Source organism: Parasteatoda tepidariorum, chromosome 7 (assembly GCF_043381705.1).
Source record: "Parasteatoda tepidariorum isolate YZ-2023 chromosome 7, CAS_Ptep_4.0, whole genome shotgun sequence".
Lineage (NCBI taxonomy): Eukaryota > Metazoa > Arthropoda > Arachnida > Araneae > Theridiidae > Parasteatoda > Parasteatoda tepidariorum.
The window spans coordinates 18,756,371-18,776,007 of record NC_092210.1 but is presented as its reverse complement, the minus strand read 5'-3'; the positions used below and the strand labels follow the sequence as shown (position 1 = coordinate 18,776,007).

At 30.4% G+C, this 19,637-nt stretch overlaps 2 protein-coding genes across 2 annotated transcripts in view; one reads left to right on the top strand and one right to left on the bottom strand.

Moving 5' to 3' along the window:
- Positions 1-19,637, top strand: part of LOC107439363 (uncharacterized) — a 566,421-nt gene that overhangs the window by 90,869 nt on the left and 455,915 nt on the right. The window lies entirely within an intron of this gene.
- The window catches only part of LOC107436757 (uncharacterized), a 91,303-nt gene that overhangs the window by 70,784 nt on the left and 882 nt on the right, over positions 1-19,637 (bottom strand). The window lies entirely within an intron of this gene.

Here is a 19,637-nt window from a genome sequence, read left to right as displayed (position 1 = left end):
TATTTTTTTATTAGAAATGCTGTTTTTGATCTTCAAGCTTTATCACGGCTTTGCACAGAGATCAACACATATCAGTGAGCTATACATGTCAACATATATCAGGAAGCTCTACATATCAACGCAGATTAGTGAGCTCTACATATCTACACATATCAGTCTGTTCTACATATTAACACATATCAGTGAGCTCTTGATATCAACACATATTATTGAGCTCTATATATCAACACATATCAGTGAGTTCTACATATCAACACGTATTCGTGAGCTCTATATATCAACACATATCAGTGAGCTCTACATATCAATACATATCAGTGAGTTCTGATGAAAACAATTGCGCTAGCATTTTCTTAGATCGGTGAGTGATAGCGAGCAGGGATGTAGCTTTTAGTATGTAGGAATAAATAAAAAATAAGTATAAAAGCTTGGGCGTTAAATAAGGTTGAAGCCAAATGGGTAAACAGAGTGATCTGATAAGAATTGTGAAAAGGGTCCTGACGATTAATAGCGAGCAGGGGAAAGAACCCCCAAGTTTTAATCAGAAAAATAAATATATAAATCATATATCTTTATTGCAAAAACATAAGCTTACAGTAAAAAAAATTATTTTATCCTTCTATAGTGTTTTATTTATTTTAAAGGAACATAATCTTAATTTCTACTCGAATGAGAACCCTGTTTTTATATCCTAAAGTTACTCAAAGAAAAAAGTTTAAATGGTTGAGTTGTTTACTTGAGTATCAAATGATAGTTTTATTATCCTTGATACACTTCGTAAATTCTTTTGGAAGAACTAAAACTGAAAGAACTTAATCCTAATAATCCATTGGAAAGTAGTGAGCTAAAACAACTTTTTATCAAGAAATTAGAGAAGAAGATAGTGATGGTCGAAGTAAATGAGTGGAGTTTTTTCTGTCACTTTAAAACTTGAACTCCTTAAGTCCACTATAGATAAATTCTGGGAGTTAAAGAAAACAAAAAACTGTTAAACAGTTTTATCTTTGAATTTAAAGTAATAACTGAATAGTTCGGTGGAATAACATGTTAAGTTAAATTATATTATAATATTGGCATAAGCAGTGTAACAATTACGGATTAAATTGCGGTAAAAAATACCAATCAGAATTCTAGAATTTTTAACCATACCGGTTAATTTACCGTAAAATTCATTTTTACCGGAATATGTTACGGAACAAAAACGAAAAAATTGATATACCGTAATTTTTACAGTATTTCAAAGTATTATATTTTACGGTAAAAATGGATTTCACAGTAAAGTTGATTTTACGGTGAAATTGATTTTACGGTAAAATGGATTTTACAGATGATTCTGTAAAACTGTTCTGGCACTTTGAACCGGAATTTGATCCGAAATTTTTTACAGAGCAGTTTGTATGCGCATCAAGCAGTGATTCCCTACCTTTTTAGCTCTCTGTTCACTTTGCAAGCAAAATACGTCCTCTTAAAAATTTTTTTAAAAAGCGTTTAATGAACTAATTAAAAGACTCTTCACTTTCCTTACTTCCAATTTGGTATACTTTTAATCATGCTGTTAATTTATAAAAAAATTTCTATTTGTCAATTATTTTATACCTGAACTTTCCTGTAGCAAATTAGTTATTAAAGAAATTCTAATATATATACATGAAAAATTATTAATTCAAAACTTCCAGGTAGTGCATAAAATAACTTTTAAACAAATTATTTTAAAAACTCTCAAAGTTTTGTAAGATTATGTTCGCAATAAATAAAAAAAAAAAATGTCAAGCTAAATTACTAATAATTCAAAAAGAAAAAGTTTTCATGAACTTCTTAGTGCAATTTTTTTGTTGTTGCTTAGAACAGCAAATGTTTGATATAATTTTGCTTCAAAAAAACTGCTGAATTAATAACTGTTTTAATAGTAGTAATTTAAGCATAGTCAAATATATATTATTTATTCGATACAAAATAAAATCATTATTTTTAAAGTATACTCCATCTGCAGGTAAGTCTTCACACACCCATGTAAAAAATCCTAGCCCCCCCCCCCTAAAACTCTTCAACATCAACTGGGGGGGGGGGGCAGAATTGCGTCAATATTGGAATATTATGGTATAGAGGAGGTTATTTTTTGAAACAAAAAGTGAAAATATGGCAATTTTTAACAGAAAAACGCTTATAAAACGCAATTTACACATATAGAAATTTTGAAGAGCTTGGAACCACATGATTATTTAAATTAATTACAACAATAATATGGGACCAAGTTGGATCATGTTATCACACTTATGATTAATATTATTTATTAATATCATTGATATTTTGATTGATATGAGTGATTTAATGATTTTAACACTCAAATATAACACTCAATTAACACTCAATTTAACGTTTCACTAAGGATGCAAAAATTTGCATCATATTATGAATCAAATCACTGTACAATGGATCAACGTTGTAACAATTTTTTTTGTCGAATCAACAACGAATTTTAGTCGAATGTTCTAAATATTCCCACCCTTAGAAATTCTCAACCTATGGGTTGAGTTCCAAACTAGACAACGAAAATCTTCAAGTTTAAAAGTTTCACGTGCTTCAAAATATTGAAGATGGTTATAAAATTTGACATATTTTGAGCACTCCAAAATAGACATCCTTTATCAAGACTTACCAGACGTGAATAAGAAAACAAAAGTGATTCGAAACAAAAAAGTAAAATTGTCAAAGAAAAAAGGAAAATAGAGGTGAAAAAAACTAGAAAAAATGTGGAAGTCGAGACTGAAAAAAGGTGAAAAAACAAATCAAGAAAAACCGCAGTGGCCAAGACAGGCAATTACGAGCAAATAGAATTTCCACTCGATATGTAGAAGAGGTGATGAACTCATGTCATTAACAGAGAAATCCGCGTTGATATGACTAAAACAGATTCTAGGGCTTTCAATGTGAGCTGATGTGACGAATAAAAAGAAATAATTAAGTTTCAGTAAATGAAGTTATTGAAATATCAAAGTATTTCTTTCCTCACAAATGTTTTGGAATTAGTCTTTTAATTCTTTTAAAATTGGTTTGGCAAAGTTTTTCCGGAAACAGAGAATTAATTCGCTTGTCTGAAATTGAAGGACAAATTCCTTAGAAGTAAACAGCTTTTTTCGAAATAAATGGAAAGCTGCTGAAGAGCATTAAAATAAGCATTTAAGTATGATATTCACATGCAGATCTCGTCAATCAAATTAACGATTGGTGATTGACGTCACTGAAATAAAAAATTCTGAACTTTAGACCTAAAATCTGTAATCTAAACTTTTGAAACTAAACGAATATTTTTGACTACAAATATTAGCAAACATTAAATTAAAATAATTTTGAAAAATGATACAACCGATTCAATTGCACATAAGCATACGGGGAACAATTCTTGCAAAGTTACCGTACTATACGTAAATCCCATCTCTGATTAAAAAAAGAAAAAAGAAGCCATAATTCTGGTTAATAGAACCAAAATATACGGTTTTTAAACCATTCATCTGATAATTTTTCCGTTTGTATGGAAACGGTTTATTGGATATTCTGGTTTTCAAAATTATAGTTTTATCACTGCATATTTAATAAAAAATACAAAACTTAAAAGTAAATTTAACAAAATAAGCAGTTTTTATGCTATGCTCTAAGCTATCATGATAAAAGTGCTGAATTTTACAACATATATCGAATCTTAACTCACATTATAAAACCATATTTTATTTTTTAATTTTATGAAAGTTATTACCATTTGCTTTGATAAAAATTACCGTGCTTTGTGATGCTCCAATAGGGCAAGCGGAAATATGGTAAATTTTACGATATTTCGGTAGTTTTGATTGTACCAATTCTCAGTGCAGCTAGTGTATAATAGGAAAGCACCCCTAGTAGCGTTTGTTGGCATTTCAGTACAGTAACGTTAATAATATTTATTCTGTTTAGGGGTTACAAAATTGGAGGGGAGGAAAGGTTCATCACAAGGTTTAAGAATTGCAAAGTAGCCTATAGCCGGAAAAGTTATAGAACGCCGCTAGCGAAGCTTATCTATTATGAACTAGCTGTTCGTGCGCATTTGTACCGATATTTTTATATATCTAAATTATTTTAATTTTATGTTTTCTAATAGTATTGTTAAAAATCACGTTCAAACAGCTGTGTGTTTCATATTACAGTCCAGTTCACACTTTTCTTACATAATACAACATATAGGTTTTTCGATTTTTTTAAGGTTATGTGTGATTGATTATAAAATGTGTTGAGCTTTATTTAGAGCTAGAAATTTGTGTTAATTAGTAAATTTTCGTTATCCAAATCCATATTAAGAATATTGTAGTGTATCTACCACTACAAAAATATAATTCCAAATTACTAGTATATAAGACATGTTAATTCAATTCTATGTAGAGTTTCCTCACGACAACTCACAGCGACTCAGAAGCGACGACTCACGATCAGCACTCAAAAGTACGGCGATCTTAATACAACTCTCCCGGTTTCTCACAAAAAACAGCAATGAATTAACTAGTGGTATCTGGTCATCGAATTCTATCACAGTTGAATTCGATGACTCCCCTCTGGTGGGGGAGTACTGTAGTGTATCTACCGCTACAAAAATATAATTCCAATTTACTAGTGTATACGACTTGTTAACTCGATTCTAGGTGGGGTACCTTTTCAGAGATGAAGGTTGACATTGTCTGTAACTTCTCTCCCCACAAATAATATTATGAAGCTCTTTAATTCAATATTTAAAGTTTAAACAAATTGCAACTAAAACAAGTTATTAGAGGAAGCGTAGAACTGCATTTAGTAATTTTAAATGCTCTTTATAGTTGACAAATAAAGAATTTATTTTCGAACAAAAATTTTGCACTCCATGAAACCCAGTATTGAGTTTGTGAGAGATACAAAGTTCCGATGAATAATTTTATCAGTTACATTATCCTCTTAACAATATCCCATCGCTATTAAATATGAATTTTACATATAAACGTTACTTTCCTTCGTTGCCCAAATCACTATTATTAACGTTAAATGCATTACATAATGAAGTTCAGAGTAAATATTTATAAATTGAAATAGTGAGTATTATGAGTTACTTCAAACAGAGGTAGCCGTCACAAAATTTCAAAATTAATTGCATGCAATGTTAATAACCTAGGCGTGGACATTCAACAAGCAGCAGTGGTAACACCCTCAGTCAAAATATTATTCTCTGGGCGTAATTTATCGGGAATTGTGTTCTGACGCTTTAAATCAACGTCTCTCCCTCTTAGATAATGAGAAGGGACTGGTTATATTGAAAGTGCCTTAGTTACAGTTGCGCTAAATTATTCAGATGCATAACTTTTAAGCGATTGCTATGTACTACATAAAACTTTTTTAACATGTTTTTTAATGGTAGGGGACAAAATGTCTGACGTTTTCAGAATGAATGTATTTATTCGGAGTATAATTATAAGATGTATATACTTTTTTCAGAAAAATAAAGTACTTTATATAGCCATTCTTATACATAGGTATAAGTATTTGCCAATTTTCGAAAGTTTTCGCCAAATGTAAATCTTAACAATTTTTTGTGATTAATTTTTCCCCATAGAAAACTACTTTACGGTAGTTTGTTTCAGACTTATAATATTTGGACCCAATTCTAATTGGTTATGAGGCGCAACTACCGAAAGTTACTGTAATCGAATAAAAAATACTGATTTGTCAAGAAAATTCATTTTGACGTAATTTTGAGGATCAAATTAAATATTTTTTTTTTCCAGTGGAAAAAATTATTCGACAATACTTTTGCTAAAACACAATTTTATTCGCCAAATTTACGATTTTGTCGCATTTGGCGAGGTGTTTAATCCTTAGCTTAGTTTATCCTCTGGTATTGTATGTAAATACAAATTTTTTTCTTCTTCAAAGTTCAATAGTATGGTTAGGCAGATGTAAATCACAGGAAAATAAACAACATCTTTTCTCCTTTGTCATCAATTTTTGCTAAAGAAAAATATATAATTCGTTGACGACTAAAGAAGAATAACATTTTCTTTTTTAAATAAGTAAATATTGTTATGAAACACGAATTTTACTTTGACTAGCTTCTTTGCTTATTATTAATAACACCTGATAAAGAAAAATATTTATCTAGGGAATACTGGGTTATTAGATCCTGAACTAAAAAATAACTGGGTGTGGGGAATACGGAGCACGTGTAAATCGGGGATTGGCTCACACCCCCTAACTGGTTACTATAATAGTTATAAATTATACATTTTCATGGTCATTCTTTTAAAACTTTAACAAGACCTAGCAACAAGAAAATTTTATAAATGGTTTGGAATAAAAATACTATTACTAGAAAATATTATCTCTACACACAAAATACTACACCCATAGACAATTATAAAAGTAATGCAATCACCGTATACAATTACTGTTATAAATAATCATTATAAATAAAATAAAATCTCCATAGAGAAAAACTAAATTCTACAATCGCTATATACAGTCATCAACATAATACGATTCGTATACAATAAATAAATACAATATTTATAAACAATTATAAAAACAATTTAATCATTAAATACAATTTTTAAAGACATAAAGCTACAGTAAATAAAATACAATCTTTAAGTAAATTGTGAAAAGATACAATCGACTTTTACGATTAAAAAAAATACAATCGTTACATAAACAATCACAAAAATAGAATCGCAGTATACGATTGCTAAAAAATACAATTATTAGAAATACAATTACTCTAAACAGCATTTATTCCAGTTATTAAAAATACCATCGCTGTATTCAAGTTCAAATATACATAATACAACAACATAATTCAATTGCAATTATAAAATACTCTAATTTATTTCATTTTTTTTAATTCTCTGAAATTTTAATTATTGGCCCACCGGACTGTGTTGCATCAGAAAGGTTCTGGGTTCGAATCCCGGACAAGGCATGGATGTTCTTTCATTCTCTGTACTATCTGCCTTTTCTGTGCTGGGCCGCTTAATATGGTGCCCCTGAAATAATGGCCAACAAATTTGTCCTAATACGTCTGTATTGGTAAATATCAAATAGGTGGGCATTGGAAAAAGGAAAAAGAAAAGTTTTAATTATCGTCGAAGCAAAAGAAGAACCACTCAGCACAAGACGTTCATATAGTAACTTAGAGCTTGATAGTAATCAATTTCATTCTCTGGTTGCAGATTATAGACCAAAAGCCGTAATTATTGCCCTTGATTGCAGTTGTGCCAAAGTTAATGGAGAACATTCGAATCTTTTAACGAATTCTTTATCCAAGATCTTTCTCATTCCCATGACAAATCCCTGTTCTTTCATTCTCCAAGTTCATTCTCCAAGCTCGATAGACTGTTGGTTTCTCAACTGTTTCTCATTCTCTTTCCCTGGAGTCATTTCACCTGCCAAATCAGAACTTTTTTTTCCTTCGTTTTCCTCGCCAACGGCCGATTTTCGCACATAAAGAAACGTAATCTGACTGGCCATTTTTTGTTCTTTTTGTTCATTAACTATTGTGATGGCGGGTTGGTCTTTCTTGTTTTAATGAGAAAATAGACTCGGTGAGTAATAAATCGAGGCAATGAGAGTATCGAAGCTAATTGGGTCATTAAATGCAGAAGTGAATTAGCCTAATTGACGGTATTTCTTTCGGCCACTGTTTTCGTGAGTTTTATGGAAACAAGAATATTTTTTGCATGGTTTTGAGGAAAAATGCAATTGCTGAAATACAATATTTATATAGTAAATGCAATAACTATATACAATTGAAAAAAAGCTTAAAAAAACATTGAAGTCATTACTTGAGGCTTCTAAAAAAACAGTCATTATAAGCAAAATACAATTCCCGTATACAGTTACAGAAAGAAAAATCGCTAATGCTTTTAAAATACTCGCTATATTTTTACCATATGCAATTACGAAAATGCATTTGCTGTATACAATTATAAAAATAAAAATATTACTGTACGCAATTATAAATCTAATACAATCTTAATGTGCAATTATAAAAAAAAATACTATCCCTATTTACAATTACTAAAAATCTTTTACTTTCCCCTTCACAATCACTGGAAACAAATAAATAAACAATCGCTAACGAATAGACGAAGAAATGAGTAAACGATATATAGTCGATATATAACGATTTATAGTCGATATGAACAATTGCTAAAAAAATGATAATTATACATTAAATGCAATAACTATATATAATTAAAAAAGTAAAAGAAATATTGTAGTCATTATATAAGTCTTTTGAAAAAACAATCATCATAAATAAAATACAATCCCCATATACAATTACTGAAAGAAAAATCGCTGTATGCAAAATACAATCACTACATACAATTACTAAAATAATGCAATCCCTGTATAAAATTTCAAAAATAATAACACATGATGCAATCATTATATAAAATTGCAAAAAAAAAAAAATTATCTCCAAAAAATACAGTAACAATAAACAAAATGCCGTACTCTATACCATTACGAAAATACATTTTCTATATAGAAATATAAAAATAATACTACTATAAACAATTATAAATCTAATACAATCTTTACTCTGGTAGGGTTCGATTTTGACATAATTTTTATTCCGTGAAAAGAGAAACTGGCTTTCGCGGAGGACTTTTTGATGGAACTAACCCGAATTTGCGTTACATGAGAAGGAAACCAGAAGCACCTCCCATGGTTAAGGGGATTCTAACCCATGATCCATGTACCACTGAGTGTATTTTACGTCAGTACTGCGGTCGGTGCGAGCCGGAAGCAGAATTCGTATCAACCAGCCACAGTTGGAATCGAACCTGGATCACCTCACTGAGAAACGCTCGATTCCTTAAGTCCTCGAAAAGTGAATTTAGAAACAGAAAAGTAATGCTAGTTGATATTATAGTCGAATTTATAGTCGATTTTAATTTCTAAATACTCAATAGTTATGAACCACCATTGCGAAGTTTAAGAGATTTAAATTAACAAATTTAAGTCAAGATATGTACTTTATTTAACTATTGATGCTTTTGTCTACAGAGGAGAAAAGAATTACGAATGCTAATTGGAAATGCTAAAACTGGATATTGTAAGGAGCAAGTTTAAATTCGAATTTTAATGTCTTTTTCTTTAAAAGTTTTTTTAATAATTTTTATATACATGTACAGTACTCGGGGTATTAAAATAATTAATTTTTTAAAACAAAATTGAAATATTCTGTGTTGCTACATTCTTTGATTTCTATTATTCTTTCTCTTATTATCTTTCTTTTCTATTTTGCATCAAATTAAATAAATATGAAATATGCGATTTAAAGAAAAAACAAGTTATTAGTTTTAGGAAAAAATGAGTAGCTTTTAAATACATAGGGAATTGAAAATATTTTTTCCTTTTTAACATGAAATGCATTATTGCTGAAAAATTATTGCATCAAAATACATAATCCTGATATTTAAGTTTAGAAATAGCCTTAAAGCATTTTTTTGAAAGCTTAAAAAAATGTTTAGATTCAAAGCATAATACGTCATGCGAGATAATAAATTAATAAAATAAACATAAAATCTGAAAAAGATATGTGTATGATATAGGCACAGACACTAGACAGTAAACATTTAGGGAGAAAAAAAATTGTGGTAAAATGATTGTACTCTATAATAATGGCATTTCTGATAAAAAAAAAGCAATAATTCTGTTTAAAAAAAAACAAAATATACGGTATTTAGAAAATTCATTTGGTAATGTTTTCGTTCATATTGTACCAGTTTACCAGAAATTCAGGTTTTTAAAATTATAGTTCTTGTTACCACACAGTTAGTGACAGTTACAAAACTGAAAAGTTAATATAACCAAATAAATTATCTTTATGCCGTGCTTTTAGGTATCATGATAACATTACGAATTTGTAACATTTATCAAATTTTAGCACATATTATAAATCTCTATTTTATTGTTATATAACTAAAATCATTACTAAAATGCTTCGGAAAAAATTACCAAGCTTTTTGGTTTTTTCTTAAAGCCAGAAACATGAAGTGAAGTTCACCATATTCCATAAAGTTTAGCATATGGTGGAGTTTACCATATTCTGGAAATTTTGGCAATATCTTTTATCTGTGGACGTTCGTCCGCTATTTCAGATTGACCAGAGAGAGGAAATTATCTTTTAGCCTTTTCAAAAAGCATCTAGTATGCAGTGATTAATAAATAAATTCGTTACAACAAAGCTGACTCAACTTTAACCAGTGTTGCAATTATTCACACCAAGGCAATTGAAAAACATGTCCTTTAAACAATAAACTTTCGTTAAAATAATATTTTCAATATTTTCGCTGCAGTGTTTAAAATGGCGGAACGATTTCCAAACATATTTTGAAATAACAAAGTGACTAAGACGTTTGAACTTTCTAAACTAAGAATGAAAATATTCCTTTTAACAACTGTGTTTCAAAATTAAATCACTCATTATATCGGTGGACGACCTGTTCCTTTAAATGAATGCACTTATTTAACGCCAAGTTCTTGTATTGAGTTATTTTCACACGCCATTTAACAGAATTACTGTCATGTATTTAATCTGTTATTCGAGTAATAGTTCGTTTTGAAATCACTCTAACCAAAGTGCGTTTAATTTCCGTAAAATACATTATATCTGCGTAGATCGATTTGGGTCATTGCGTTGAAGATATCGTTAAGTTACATGTACTCGTTTACTGCGATAAAAGGAATTTCTGATAGTGTTACTTTTATTTTTGCTTTATTTTTTATTTATTAAAGGGAAATGGAATTTCTGTTAGTATTACTTTTGTTTTTAACTAAAACAAGATGATCAGATAGAGAAGAGAAGTGATTAAAGGATTTGGGAGTTGATAGATGGAGAAATATAGTTCGAATACATCTAGTTGGGATAAACTGACTTAACTGGCTGTAGTGCCTAAGAGGAAGAATATTACTTTTTATTTTTGAAAGTGGGGGGAGAGAAGTTATCGATTATGTCAACCGTCATCTATAAAAAGGTACCCAAACATAGAATCGAGTTAACATGTCTTATATANTCCAAAACCAAAACTAACGGTAAGTCGAACTTCCGAAAGGTCGAAGTTTTTCGTCAGTCCTATCAGATTCGAGTTATCGCGAATTCACTGTACTAGTGAATTGGAATTGTATTTCTGTAGTGAAAGACGCACTGCAGTACTCCCTCAACAGAATTATATCTCTGATAGAATTCGATAAACTGATACCACTAGTTGATTCATTGTTTTATTGTGAGAAGCCGGGAGAGTTGTATTAAGATCACAGTACTTTTGATTGCTGATCGTGAGAGCTGTATTAAATTCACGGCCATGGTCACTCCTATGTTTCCATTAGCAGTCGTGTGTATACGTTGTGTATGATCGAGACTGAGTAGCAACAGTGCGATGAGGTGGATAATGCCGCAGTCACAAGTAGCTAGTGAACTATTCAATGGGAACCATCCATCGAAGTGGCAGTTTCTGTCAAGGTGGGCGTGTTCACATCGCGTCCAGTTCACCAATGTGAGGAGAGTAGTATCGACAATGTCAACATCCATCTATGAAAAGGTACTCCGACATCGAGTTAACATGTCTTAGATACTAGTGAAGTGGAATTATATTTTTGTAGACGTAGATGCACTATAAGAACTTTAAAATGCTTGTAATTTAGATGTGTATTTTTAGTTGAATTAAGTACAGATAAGGAAGGTACCGAAAGTATCTCTCTATAAATGTAGATAAAGTTTTTACATATTTATTTATTTTTTGGTCATGGAATTTCACTCTGGTTACAGAGAATTAAATGATCGAAAATGTAAGTTTGGGCAAAAACAATTGTAAGCATTCGAAAAACGTTCTCAAAATGCATGATAAATTTAGAAAAATCGTACTTAAAATAATTTTAGAAATTTAATTTCAAATGATTTCTTGCTGGAGTGCTAATTCTTTTTATACATTTTATGATAAAACTACTTGTAAAATGCTGGAACTTTTGAATTTATAACACAAAGCAATTGCATTTTATTTTAATTTCATAATTTCAATATTTTAAATTTAGCCTTTTAAAATGTAAATATTTAAGTTTCCATTAAAAAAAAAACTTTAATCAAAAGTATTATTTTATAGTAAAAGGTGCTCTTTGTTTGCGAAATGAATTGAATTTGATAACGGCAAAAATTTTAGTTTTTGATAATTACTACCTAACTACTTTTAAATAGGATAAAATTTATATATAAATTTAGAGTCCAGAGAATTGTATGCCAAACAAATTACAGCAATTGGCTAGAGCAGAAAATTACAGCGATACAGAAGTGTTGCAAAATTTCTAACTATTTATTTATAAAATGAGCGATGTTGTGATCCATTTTTATGTTGCGATCCATTTCATACTCCTGATTGGACACCTTCAAGTGATGTCATCATAGGTAAATCCTGACATTGGTCGATTCAAAATCCAATAGAGTTTGACACACATGAGTGACTTTGCTTACAGGAATCCAATTAAATCTGATTTAAATCAGATGGTCAGTCATAAACACTTTACATCTTCTCGATTACCCAATTAACACACTTTCTGACAAAATTTTCTTGCAAATGCATTTAAAATTAAAAAAGGTTGATATTTAAATTTAAAAAGGTTTAATATTTCAGACATTTTTTCTAACACATTCACGGAAAATTCTTTTCAACTTTAAGTCATAATTTCGGACCTTAAACTTAGATATCGTGTAAATTTGCAGCAATCTCATAAAGTGTTAAATTGAACCATATTTTCTTTTTCCGTCTGAATTGAACTATAAAATCGTGCAATAAAGTTTTAAATAGTTCTCAACATGGCATTATTGTCATCATGTTACGGTTGCAGTAAAATTAATGTAATTCTCTACGCATTTCAAACTATCCAATAGTGTAGATTTTATAAATAATAGATTTAATAGTGAGGTTGGATAACATTGAATTCAATAATTCCCGAAATAATTTATTATAATTGAAAGAAAAAAAAATGATTCAAAAGTTTTCTTAACTTTCTATCTCCTTAACCGAATTTCTTTTACCTAGCGAAACTATAAAAGATAAAAAAAAAGGAAGCGCTCAAAAAATTTATGTAAAAATATTGAGTTCTAAAGTTCTTTGCATATATAAGTTTTGCAATAGAGTTTTTAATATATACATTTATCAATAGAACGGTTCTAAACAATATGTAAATTAATATTTTAAGTAAATAATTGATTTTTCTTATGACTTATAAAATCATACACAACATAATTTAAGTAAAAGTCTAGTTACTAGATTAAGCTGCATTTCAGGATTTTAAGATACACATTATTAGTAAAGGAAGATCACAAGGAAAACGATATCATTGTATGCACAGTGAAAAAACGTTTCGTCAAAACTACCAGAATATGAAACATTTGCTGCGCTTCTGACTCCATGTTAACAGCTCAGTAAATTTTGCCGATGCACTTTGGCAATGATTTTGGTAAAATAAAGAATACAATATGGGTTAATAATCTGTGAAAAAATTAAGTAAATGTGGTAAAAATTGGTAATTTTATCATGATTCCTAATAGCATATGTTATAAACATCATTTATTCGGTTAAATTTACTTTTCAGTTTTATAATTTTTAATGTTTGTAAATGTATGATAACAGGAACTATAATTTTGAAAGCTAGAATATCCGGGAACATGTAACCATATGACCGGAAAAATTATCAAATGAAGAGTTTAACTATTATATATCTTAGTTTTTAGTAACAAAATTATATATAAATTTTTTAACTAGAAATATCATTACTACACAGTACGGTAATTTCACCAGAGTTTTTCCTCCATGTGGTCTTACATAAATATTGTAATATATACACCGAAGAGCCATTACATTATGACCACCCTGCTAATAACATGTAGGACCACCTTTAGCCCTCAAAACTGTTAGCACCGCCGCGGCATTGATTCCACAAGGTGCTGATAGGTAGTATGAGGTATATGGTACCAAGCGCTCACCAACTGGTCCTGCAATTTCCTCACATTGCGAGGGGGTAGCGTGGCTGCAGGAATTTGGTTTTCCAAGTAGGACCACAAATACTCTATTGGATTAAGGTCAGGTGAATTTGGGGGCCTAGACATGACTTGAAAGTCACTGGAATGTTCTTCGACGATTCGACCCTTATGACATGGTGCATTATCCTGTTGGTAAACACCATCCCCCGCAGGAAAAACTGTTGCCATGAATGGGTGAACCTGGTCTGCAACTATGTTCAAGCAGCTTACAGACGTCAGAGATTATTGTATAAGGATTATGGGTCCTAATGTGCCCCATGAAAACATTGTTCCTGGGCGAGAAACCATGAAAACATGGGCAACCCATTGTTATAGATGGATGGTGGTCATAATGTAATGACTCATCAGTGTATATATGAATGTCAAAATTACAATCCATATTTTTATTTAGATTAGAAATACATTTTTGTATAAATAAAATATCAAAACATACTTTTAAGTAATTTCCAAAAATCCACTTTATGCTAAATGTAAATACAATTGAATATAAATAAAAACGTGAAACTAATTTAATTTAAGTATTAATGTAAATTAAATTTAGTAGTTTTTTTTTCGTTTACCATATATTTCTGTTATTTTTCATGTTTTGCTTAAAATTTCAAACTTCAATACGATTTTTCTATGTTTTTCCATTGTTGACATTTGTAGCATGATATATTTACCGACATATACAATGCGATTCATAAATACATTACCTTAGAGTTATAGTAATGATACGTTATCAAATGAATGTTGTCCTTTTGTTTATGTCTTGTATTCTTTTATGCTAAAAATATATTACGTTAATTTTGTAGTCTTGGAAATTCAATGAATAATTTAACTCAAAACTCAAATTAAATTGGAAAATACTTATTTAACAAAAGCACTATATGAAGTCCCTGAGGAATGTTAAAGATTTGTCGCTTATACGAAAGTCCAACGATGGTTAAGCTTTCTTAATTACTTTATCAATTTTCTCATTTGTGAGCGAATAATTACTCCAAGAAAAATAGAATTATTCTTTTCGGTAAAATTAAAATTAACTTAGGAAGAAGAACAATCTCCCATTTGGGAAAGAACTTTCTATGAAGAGCTATCAAGCTATTAGTTGTGTACGAATTTAATTGGATTTATAAATGAGGAACTGAAAGCAGAAACACTGAAGTTTTCATAATTGATAACTTATTTTACTCTCCTTTGTGATTTAGAATCATTTCCTTAAAATTTTATGCATATGAATCGTTATGTTTAATAATAGAATGTCAGAAATTTTTTATTTTTGTTAAGATGTGTTATGTTTTTTTGCTAAGACGTTTTCAGAATTGCTGCCAAGCAGTGTATGCTGGAGTAATGGTAACCGTTTATTTTATGTTAGAACATGCTACGCCGTTTTTCTACTGAAACATTCTGTAACGTTCGCTGCTAATTAGTCAACTAGTGTTATAACGTGTTTTAACGTTTCTGTGCCGAAAATTACTATGAAGTTTTTAAAAATTCTCTATAGCGCATTCTGTGCTCGGGTGAAAGTTATCAGGTTACTAAGTGTTTGGATTTTCCAGTGCTAGAACATGCTATGACGTTTGAAACATACAATCACGCGTCCCATATTTGAATAATGTTTGTGGGGAGAGAAGTAACAGACCATGTCAACCGTCATCTATGAAAAGGTATCCCAACATAGAGTCGAGTTAGCATGTCCTATATACTAGTGAATTGTAGTTGTAATTTTGCAGTGGAAGATAAGCTACAGTACTCCCCCACCAGAATTATATCTGTGATAGAATTCGATGAACGGATACCACTAGTTGATTCATTGCTGTTTTGTGAGAAGCCGGGAGAGCTGTATTAAGATCACCGTATTTTTTTGAGTGCTCAATGTGAAAGGTGTATTAACTTCACGGTCGTAGTCGCTCCTGTATTGCCGTTAGCAGTCGAGTGTATTCAAGCTGACGTTGTGCGTGATCGAGACGAGACTGAGTAGTAACAGTGCGAGGAGGTGGATAATGTCGCAGTCACAAGTAGCAAGTCAACTGTTCAATGTAGACCATCCATCGAAGTAGGCGTTTCAGGATCGAAGTGGGCGTTTACTGTCAAGATAGGCGTGTTCGCATCACGTCCGAAGGTCACCAATGAGGGGGATGGTAGCTACAGACCATGTCAACCGTCATCTATGAAAAGGTACCCTAACATAGAGTCGAGTTAACATGTCGTATATACTAGTGAATTGTAGCTGTAATTTTGTAGTGGTAGATACGCTACAATGTTAGTCAATAATTTTGTGTTAAAGCGTGTTATGACATTCTTATGCTGCAACGTACTATGACTTTCTCAAAATTTTTATTGGGCATTGTGTGCTGCTAATCAGTCATTCATGCTTGAACGTGTTTTAAGGTTTCTGTGCTGAAACTGCCTGTGAATTTTTTAAAATTCTGTGTCACACATTGTATTTGGGTGTAAGTTAGCAGGTTACAAAGTGTTTGGATGGTCCTGTGCTAGATCATGCTATGACGTTTTAAAACATAATATCACGCGTCCTATGCTTGAGTAAATTATTTTGTACTAAAACCTGCCATGACATTCTTATGCTGCAATTTACTATGAGTTTCGCAAAATTTCTGTAATGCATTGTGTGCTGAAATGCTGGTAATCAGTTATTTACGTTATGGAGTTTATCTGTTATAAGTTTGTTTGCGCAAAAAGCAAGTATTGCTTCTAAATAATTTGGTATTATTATGCATATCGGGACTTAACGTATTCTGTTTGCGTTAATAGTGAACTCCATCATTGTTAATTTGGGATCGTAATTAGTTGAAAATTAAATCATAAGACAATGCAAATTTTTAATTGACATTATTCAGAACTTTAAAAACGACTGAAAATACCTCACTTTGTTGAAATACGTCTACAAAATTATACACAAAGATATTGTTTATTGCTGTTATAAGTAGAGGAAACAGAATGACAAAAGAAATAAAAATTTTATTGAAAAAATGACGAAAATTATTTGAAAGGAAGGTACCTAGTGGTGTCATTTTACTCTTTATTCTTTTGATTTCAATCTTTGCTTTAGCAATCTCCAGACTGTTTTTTAATGTATAATATATGAGATAACATTTTTTTGCAGTGAATGATATGATGTTTTTAGAATTGTTGTGAACTTCTAACAACGTTAATCCTAGATGGCAAATTTGCTTCGACGTACAGTGAGTGCGTTGACAATCTTCTACAATTGAATCTTCAACCAGATACAAGCGAATCTTAAAAGGAAAGTTGAAATAATCTCCGCAAAAGCAAACAACTGCAGCCCTTGCAAACGAATTTTTCGCCATCGAAAACGAATAATTATATTAAACAGCCACTGCAAATACTGCCCTCTACAGTTGAGAACACGAATCACGGTCGAGATAAAATAAATAAACAGAATGAATTTAAACAAATCTGTCAACATATTAAATTGGTACAAGCCAACATAAGACAAAAAACTGTCAACCAAATTATTCAGGGAGTCAACATCCCGAATAAAATTTACAAAATAATTCCGGCAGAAAATCACTGAAAACTCACAATGCGTGACTGCCATTTTGAAAAGCGATGTAACACGTTCCAACACAAACAAACAGTTCTCAATTTATAAGACCGAATTTATTAATAAACGTAACTATTCATTACCAGAAAACTTCCGAGGAAAGAATAATGCTATTCCAATATTCAAATCACAGATTTGAGTAGGTTAAGGTTACAGTGAAGGTCTCTTGAGTGCGTCTAATTTGAATTCCTGACAAGTAAATCCAATTAGATTTCGTACACATCTTGTCGTTTTGATAGCTCTTCAGTCGTTGTTTCCTTAATGGAAGCGTTCACTTTCTTGAGAAGGTAATTTTAATTTTACCGAAAAGGCTAATTATATTTCAGTCAAGCTAATTATTCACTTGCGACTGGGGAAAATGACAAAACAATTTAGGGACTTTTATTCATTTTATCAATCTCCTGCATTTATTTTAAGAATATGTGAAGAATTAAAGAAAAAAAGGCAAGTAAAGTTTGTAATGAATGTGTGAATATTAAATGAAAGCAAAAATATTGTTTGTTTTTAAGGTGTGAAATTTGTGCAAAACCATTAATGAAATTCAATGTAATTAAATATTCATAATATTCAAGCTTATGAGTACGTATGTTTATAAAATAGTTATTGCATCCTGAAACGTCAATAAGAAAGCGCGCCTTAGCCACGTACTACGGCATTTATGGGTACAGGTTCCCATACAATTTTAATTCTAATTGCCTGAACTCCTCTAGAAGTTCATCACAACATTTACGCGATCTTCTGTTAGATATAAGGTTTTCAAACTTTTACATAATGACAAAAAATAGACTAAGATGTCGATTAAAAAGAATCAGTAGCTTTAGGTGCAAAACTAATTTTAGATTAGAAATCCCCCCACCCCCGAATAAAGCAAAATTCGGTATATATGTATACAAACAACAAATTTGTTCTCTAATGTTATTTGTATTAATGTAGACAAATATTTTATACATGATATGTTGATTGGCAAAACAAAAGTATTTTTAACATCATATGTTGAAGTTTTTATAAAGCCACTTAAACAATGTTAGTCAGATAATACAGAAACTATAAAAACAATTTCAATATTTCAAGACGTTAAAAAAACGATAAACTAATTAGCATTTTCATATTATCTTATATATTTTATCCCTCTAGGCCACCTTTGTTTTCTAGTTTTGTCTCTAACCTTTATTTTCCATTTTTCGTTCGCAACTTTATATTTTATGTATTGTTGTATTTTATATTTCGTCATTTTTAATATATCGTTGTACTTATATTGTTATATTTTATATTTCGTTGGCTACTTTATATTTTTTCGTTGGCAACTTTTATATTTCATTCTTCAAATTACTTTTGTTTCTTCTCATTGAATCTTGAGGATGGCGGCCTATTATTGAAAGTTTGAAATATGGCGCCTTTTACTTCCATCTGCATATTTTTGAAGCCAAGGATTTTTTTTATTAAAATAATATCTATCGCTTTAGTTTTTTGGGATTATTTATTGCATAAATAACTAATCTATGCTAATTATTCAGGGTCTAACTATTTATCCAATCTATCTAAAAAATACCATAAAAATAATGAAATTACACGAAATTAAGGCAGTTACAAATATTAGAAATTTTGCTCTATAATTATTTGGTTATTCATAAAATTTGACTAATATTTTATGCATAAAATGAGATCACACGATTCATTAAAAAGTTCTTAATGTTTCAAGCATTAGACAACCTCTTATATCAATGTTTGTGTTGGAACATGGAATTTGCAACGTTGACACTTGTGAGCTTTGTGCGAAAGTGATTTATAGAGAGGTTTAAAGTGTCTTGACTAGAGACAATGTCATTATTCCAAAGTAAATGAAGTTTAAACAGTTTTGAAATTTTCTAAGAGCTTAATTGTTAAAGTTGTTCCCGTGTAATATTAATATCTAAGCAACGTATAAATTGAAGAAATTGCTTTTATAATTGCAGACAAATTGTGTGTCATTCATGCTTGAACGTG